The sequence below is a fragment of the Hibiscus syriacus genome, unplaced genomic scaffold (genome assembly GCF_006381635.1).
Source record: "Hibiscus syriacus cultivar Baekdansim isolate YM2019G1 unplaced genomic scaffold, ASM638163v2 tig00110348_pilon, whole genome shotgun sequence".
Classification (NCBI taxonomy): Eukaryota; Viridiplantae; Streptophyta; class Magnoliopsida; order Malvales; family Malvaceae; genus Hibiscus; species Hibiscus syriacus.
This window is the reverse complement of record NW_024062699.1, coordinates 1,011,420-1,019,530: the sequence shown is the minus strand read 5'-3', so window position 1 is coordinate 1,019,530 and position 8,111 is coordinate 1,011,420. Positions and strand designations below refer to the sequence as shown.

Here is an 8,111-nt window from a genome sequence, read left to right as displayed (position 1 = left end):
ATGTGCTTTTTAGACTTCCACCTACAGTAATCTTAAATCGTTTTATAATTACATATACAATATTTCCACTCCACACCAATCATTTTTCTTCTCTAATTAAGGGGCACACATTCCCCAGCAGTACATGCCCCCATTTTCCTTTTATAAGCAAAATCTACCTACGATTAAAAGGGAAAAGAAACATTTAAAGTGAAAAGAATTTCACTTTCTGAAACCGGAAAACGCCCCGATCGACGACGATTCCGTCATCGGTTGATTATTTGTGGCAATCCAAGAACTTGATGGAAGTGATTTTCTCCTTCATTAATTGCATGATTTGAGAAGCCGATGGCCTAACAATGGAAGACTGGTGAAGGCAGAGTGCAGCAATTAAAACCATAGCCTTAGCTTCTTCCAACTCAAACTCACCACCCAAACGTGGATCCACCAGTTCCTCCACTTTAATCTCCGCCCCATGCATGTTCCCCCGTTGCTGTTAAACAAGGTCAATCCTGACATTTTAAGGACCCTAGACAAAATAAGAGATAAGAGCCCTTAAAAAATAACTTAAAATTCAAGAATAAATTTCGGTAAACGCCAAACAAATTTTTTCATTAAAAATTATACGAGTAGATTTTATTACATTAACCAACATTATTTTACCAAATATATAAAGAGACATCACAATTTTTCACTCAATTTACTCCTATTATGTCTTCAATCATCTCTTAGAATCGTTTTTCTCAATCGAAAATTGACGCCTCTCACCTACAAAATAACATACACAAATTCTCATAAGAAACGGTTTCTTCTAGCATTTTGAGATACAAAATCATTGATAATAACATCAACATCAATGTTTCCTATCATCTCCTTCTCAATAGCTAATGTTGCTAAACCATTCAACCTTTCTTGTGACATTGATGACCTCAAGTACGTTTATATGAATTTAAGCTTTGAGAAACCTCTTTCGGTTGAAGCTACAGTCACAGGCACAGTTAATAAAATCCTATAAGCAATTGAAGCATTCGGATAACAATCTGTAGATTTGACAAACTTAAGAATTTCAGTGGCAGATAACAATTCTGTTGGCAAAGTCATTTGTAAGACTTTCAATTCAGAGAAAAGATCATCTAAGTCAACATCCGATGAATTACCATGAGAAAAGGTAGAATGAAAATGAGCACAACATTCTTTCAACTCATTATCATCTAATGACTTTAACTTATTTGAATCACATAAAAATCCAAAAATATTTTCAAATGTCTTCAATTGCTCAAATTTATTCTTCAAAGAAGTAATTGACATATCTACCACAACCAAAAAATAATTGACTCTAAATGACTCTTTAAGCTATTCAACTTCGTTATCCTCATTATTCTCTCCAAAAAATTTCTTCCTAATCACACGGCGTTTTGTAGGAAAGATAGGCTCCACATCCAATTCAAGTGCAAGACTTTTAACTATATTCTTACTAGTTGTAAAGCCTTCATCTCTATATTTTTCAAAGTAAGACATCACACCTTCTAATTGTCTTATGGTAGTATCAATGCACATAGACTTAGATTGTAATTTCTTGCTTACCATATTAACAGCAAATAAAATGTCATACCAAATCACAACACGAAGCAAAAACTCAAAACCTGAGAGTGCATTCACCAAACTTTCAGCTTCACTTTTTGACTTTGCATCATTTTTACAAGATTCATATAATTCACACAAAGCCAATCTTATTTGGGAACATTGAAATCTAATAGCTTTGACACTTTTAATTCGACTCTCCCATCGAGTATTTGGTAAATATTTCACAGTTAATCCAGCAACATTATCAAGTAAAATTTCCATCTCTTTGTAGAACCCGAAAACAATGCATATATGCGTTGAACAACTCCAAAAAAGAAATAGCTTTAACACAAGAATGTGCCATATCACCAAGAGTGAGATTTAGACTATGACAAGCACAAGGCGTGTATAATGCTTTTGGATTAATTTCAAGAAATCTTTTTTGAACACCTTGGTGCTTTCCTTTCATATTAGAACCGTTATCATAACCTTGTCCCCTCACATCATCAACATTAAGATCAAGAGACTTCAAAACATTTTATAGTTCATTAAAGAGTCCTAATCTAGATGTATCAACCACTTTTAGAAACTCCAACAAGAACTCCTCAATTTTAACTTTGTTATTTAATATATTAACACATCGAACTATGAGAGTTCTTTGTTCTTGATGGCTCATATTAGGCATACAATCAAGAATTATGGAAAAATACTTAGCCTCTTTAATGATATTAATGATAGAATTTCTCACACTTTGAGACAAAAGGGAAATGAACTCATTTTGAATTTTATGTCCAAGATAATGATAATGAATTTCACGATCCTGAATATGTCTAACATGATCTTGCATAATCACATCAAACTCTGCAATCATTTCAATCAATCCCAGAAAATTATCATTGTTATCTTGATATAGTTTTTCATTGGATCCTCAAAATGCAAGATTATGTTTAGCAAGACATTTCACAACTGAGAATATTCTTGTAACACTTGTCTCCAACACTCTTTCTCTTTCATAATCTCTTCTTGCAAATTTTTATCGATTGTTTGATTTTTATCCAATCTTACTCTCAATTCATTCCAATTATTCATATTAATCATATGTTCAACACTATTTTCATGTTGTTTAAGCCTTTGGCTAATATGTCTCCAATCAGTTAAGCCATCATTTGCTAACAAACTTACATTACTAATCGATTTGAACAACTTGCAACAAAAACAATATACTTTGTCAACATCTTTGGAATAAACTAACCATTTTATAGAATAACTAGTCTATAATAACATGCATATGAGAAATGTCAATAATATTTATCAACAGGAAATTCAAGATCCATTTCTCTTATAGGCCCTTTTTCAACTAATATATCTCTCGCATTATTGTCAAGATTCTCTTAATTTATAGGATCATATATATTCAAATGAGGAAGAGTTTCTTTACCAATGCCTAAATTTTCAACATTTTCATCAATTGACACATCATTAAAGTCAATTGGATCATTCACTTCATCATTCATATTTTCAGAATTTCCAGATTTTTCAGTATGCAAATATTCAGTTGATTGATCCAAAGTTTCATGAGAATCAGCCTTTTTAAACACAAATTTATCAAGAGCACCTTTTTGTGACTTCTTTAACTACTCCTCACGCTTCCTTTTTTTCTTTTTTCACTTCCAGACAAATGTTTTTTAGGCAACATCTCATCAAAGAGTCAAACACAAACCAATTCTAATAAATAAGTATAAGAAAAGAACAATTGCACCTAGATTCTTCAATTAGAATTGTAACATATTGGAGTAAGATAAAATCTCAAATTCTCAATTTGATAATTGACACTGTTGACATAAATATTAATAGTTATAAGATGAACACTAAAATAAAAACATCAAATAAAAGTCTAAATAACTACTGTATACATTTTTTCTCAAAAAAATCTACTGTACAAAATAGGCATGTGATAATTACTTTAAAATTTATAATTTATAATTGTAAGTTTGTAAAAAATTTGAGAATTACAATTTGTACCATAGACAAAACATATACAGAAATACATAATTACTATACAGAAAAGAAATTTACAGAATTATTAGACATCATTGTAGATTTGTAGAATTTTTTAAATCAGGAATATTATTATAATTATAAATTATAAGTTATGTTTTATTAATTAAAAATAGGAAAGAGGAGGGAGAAACAAGCATACCTTCTAATTTCTCAATTAGTCCAGTTCGCAATCGCCAATTGCCCTCCGCAATACCGCGAGTCGGAAAATGATAATAGTAAATAAGGAATCAATTGATTGAATATATGATTCTAATATTTGATAGTTGATGATTTGATTATTTGATAGTTGATGATTTGATTATTTGTGGTTGATGAATCCATTCTTTCTCTATTTATATTAGGGAATTTTATTCTCGTTGTCACCATATTGATTGGAAAAACTAGGAATTTGGGAAAGGAAGAAGAAAAATTTAATAGTGTTTAATACTATGATTAATAATTAGATTGTTGTAAACTTGAAACTTGAGCTTCGGAGAATCAGTTATGGTGGACTGAACTACTGAAGGTCGCAAGAAGAAGGAGATGAAGCGTCAAAAGTTTTTGAGAATCTGATGTAATTGTGATTCAAAGGTCAAAAGTAATGTTTTTATTTTTTTATTTTTTAAATATGCATGACAGCTTGTAAGCATTAATTGAGGAAGTTTATTTTTCTTATTGTGAGCTTGTGGGTTGTGGCATCCCGTCTTTCAATTTTGCCGTAGGTAAGAATAATTTTTTTTAAGTAATAGTAGACTAGCATATTAGGAAGAATGTAACCTCTCCAAACCTGGGCCCTAGGTGTCACACTACACGGCTCGGCTCAGGGCCGGCCCTGCTCTTAAATTGGGTGCCAATGTTGATGTCAATAATTGGTCCCCTCTCAGGGCAAAAAGCTTCCATCCCGGTAACAAGTTCCGTTACGATAACACCCAAGCTGTAAACATTGTTCTTTTTGGAGGCCAACCCTGTCCTCAAGTAATGAGGGTCAGTGTAACCAGGTGAGCCGATCATCACTTGCTTCATCCTAGAACAATAGGGTGGCATCACCGTCGACGAAAACCCCATCTTTGCTGACCCAAAATCGAATAGTTTACAGTTAAATTGCTCATCCAACAAGATATTTGAATCTTTGATGTCGCCGTGAACTATTTGGAGGCTGCATTTCTCGTGCAGGTATTCGATTGCTTGAGCAAGTTGGTAAGCTATGGCCGTGCGGTTCTTCCACGAAGAACTTCTCTATTCCTTTCATGTAACAGTTCTTGTAAGTTTCCATTAGGAATGTACTCAAACACCATGGCCCCTTCCTCTGCAAAAAAAGTATTAAAAAGTTTCAATTAATCAAAAAATACTTCATCTTTGATTCTTTTTAAAGAGTAAAGCAAAAGACTCGCGCAACGAACCCAGATCATCGCAATAACCTTGAAGCTTGACCATGTTGTCGTGACGGAGACGGAGCAAGATATCCAGTTCTTGTTTGAACACTTGGTTTGGTCGATCACTACCGACGTGGAACTTAACTGCTCCTTGCCTTGAACCAGACAAGTTAGCCAAGTAGACATTGCTGAACACTCCTTGACCGATTACAAGTGAGAAATCCTTAGTGGCATCCTTGATTTCGTCCCACTTGAATTTCCTGATAAACTCTTCTCCATCGACGACGGAATCTTTTCCCTTGTTTTGGTCAGGATGATTTTCCGACGTCGGCTTCCCTCGTCGGAGTTTCCTGAGCTTAAGAAATTTGAACAAAAAACCCATGGCGAACAACAGGCTAGAACAAAGACAAGAGAGAAAGTGATGAGGGTGCCGAATTGAGGGGGAAGTGGAGTTTGGTTTTTTTTTTTTAAAGAGGGCGTCGGAGGGTCACTGGATGAGGGGGAACGGTGGAAGCGACGCAGAAAGTGTGCGGAGATGATAGAATGAGTAGTAATAAGAAAATGGAGGGGATGGGAGGGTACCAGCAGACAAATTTCGAAAGACATGAAATCCATTCCCTAGAGTTGTAAGTGGTCAAAGATGTAGCCATGGCGACGTGCATAATCCGACAAACCTCCATCTAATATTCCCATGTAAGACGTGAGGGAGACACACACAAAGATATTTTGTATGGATTTTTTTAACATATATTCATATTATTTTTTGTGTTATATTTCTACTGAATTAAATGGTGACACCTTATTAAATAAGTCATTTAATATATTTTAATGATATATTATCATTTAATTTACTAGTAACATATAAAATTATACACGTAGATTAATTATAATCTCTTAAAATAATCAAAATTAATAATTAATTAATTTAGAGATGAGATATTAGTTTTTTTAATTGATGTTAAGGATTTGAATTTAAAGACTATAAATTAAACAAATAATACTCTTAATAAAATTTTATTCAAATTAATTGATCAATAAGTTAAATATAATGATTAATATAAAAAAATAAAGATTAATTTCTTAATTAATTAATTAAACTTTTGATATAATTTATTTATTAATAAGCAAGGAGAAAGTGGCATGCCAACAGCAGTAGTAAAGAAGATCCCCTCGTTTTATTTATGAAATGGATTATTACAAATAAATTATGGTATAATGATCCATATTAATTATGGTATATTTGATGGAAATTCATAATTAGTTGAAAAATGAAATGTGAGGTTCAACTCATCAACCTTCGTTACCAACTCCTCTACTTAGATTGTCTTGTTCAATTCCTCAAAACAGAATAAAACATGTCCCTCTAATTTAAACACTCTCTTAATTTCGATATATACCATTTTTCATTTTACACTTCTCAATTTATAGTTTAAAACATTTTTATTTTGTTGATTGTTTTAGAACGTTTGTGTAGAGTAATTATCTATTATTTAAACATATATCATAATTTGAGATTCAGACATATTTAAATATTTGACACAAAAAAGAATCTGAATGATTTGAGCATTATATAAAAATTATACACAATTTAACCAAAAATATATTTTTATTAAAAAAAATCAACAACCAAGTTTTATACTTATTTCATTTTTAAACTTTATTTAATGAAGCAAGTGTTGGAAAATTTGTGAATTACATCTATATATTTAATATTTATATTTAAATTTGGAGTCTTTTTAAATATTGTAAATTAAAATAATATTTACTTAATTTAAAAAGTAAAAAAGAGAAAATATATATTTAATTTTTAAATTTAAAAGATATTATTATCTGTTTAAATTTAGATATTAAAGTGTAACACCCTTAACACGTATATGTATCCGAATATGAGTCAAAGATGTCACATAACATTTACATACATTTTATAGTTGAAAAATCGGTACAAATTTGCTTCTTTAAAATTATCCAATTTCATCCTTTCAATATAATAAATTAGTAACATAAAATCATAATATAATATTTAGATCACCCAAATCAACAACAGTTTTAGGCATCAACTAGATAATTCTATATTGTTTCCTATCATGAAATAAAATGTCGATAATCATATAATTTAAAATGTTTCTTATTCTGATAAAAATATATATTTTTTCTCACATTTCTTAGATTTATATTTATATTTATATTTATAACTATATATCGCAGGCATATATTTTTCGCATACATGCCATCTATGAAATTAAAATAATATGATGCCATTACTAATACCTGTAATTATTCTTGGTTGATTGATTTCAAGCTCAACTCCTTATTTCATTTGCTCCTCTTTACCTACGCATGAAAATCATCAAACGCTAAGTATAAACTTAGTGAGTCATTATAAATAAACTAAAGTGATATCATATATAAAACAACTTAATAATATTATAAAAATTTAAAACTTTAAACTTGAATTTAAATAAAATCATTAAATATTAAAGTCAACTTATTCAAGCCGTTATTCCTCATCAAAAACTTGAAAATCATCATCTCATGATTTTGTCAAAACCATGATAATCAACATCAAACATAATATTCATGTCATATTCTTTTCAATCAGATATATTTCAGAATTTTCATTTTCAGATTCAAAACTTTCCAAAGTCATAATTTATTTCAGATTCATAGCCCAATGTATATTTATGAGAATGCAAGGTACACGAGTCAGACAAGTGTGCACAATATGCACCAACGGTGCGATATAGAATGTACCAAATGTACCAGATCAAAATCAGAATTAGAATCAGAATCAAAATCACTCCACCTCATGACATGTCAATTGTACCTACGACTCTCAATGAAACATACAATAGATTTTACTTTAAATTCATATCATTTATAATTCAACATTTCCAACCAGTAGCATTTTTCAATATCATTTATCAAAACCATTGCATTGAGCAGTTCATACCCGAAACCATCCATAATTAAAAATACAAATATCACATAACATACTTTGAGCCGTTCTTGCTTAAAAATCATTTTAGAAATTTCATTCAAATATATTTTCATAAAATATTATATAAAAATATATTGGATATTTCATATCCAAATATATCATAAATTATTTCGTTAATCATTATGGAAATATCTTATAATTTAATTCAAGCTTTTCTT

At 30.5% G+C, this 8,111-nt stretch overlaps 1 pseudogene; it reads right to left on the bottom strand.

Moving 5' to 3' along the window:
* Positions 1-256: 256 nt before the first annotated feature.
* LOC120120896 lies at positions 257-5,617 on the bottom strand (annotated as a pseudogene).
* Positions 5,618-8,111: the final 2,494 nt, after the last annotated feature.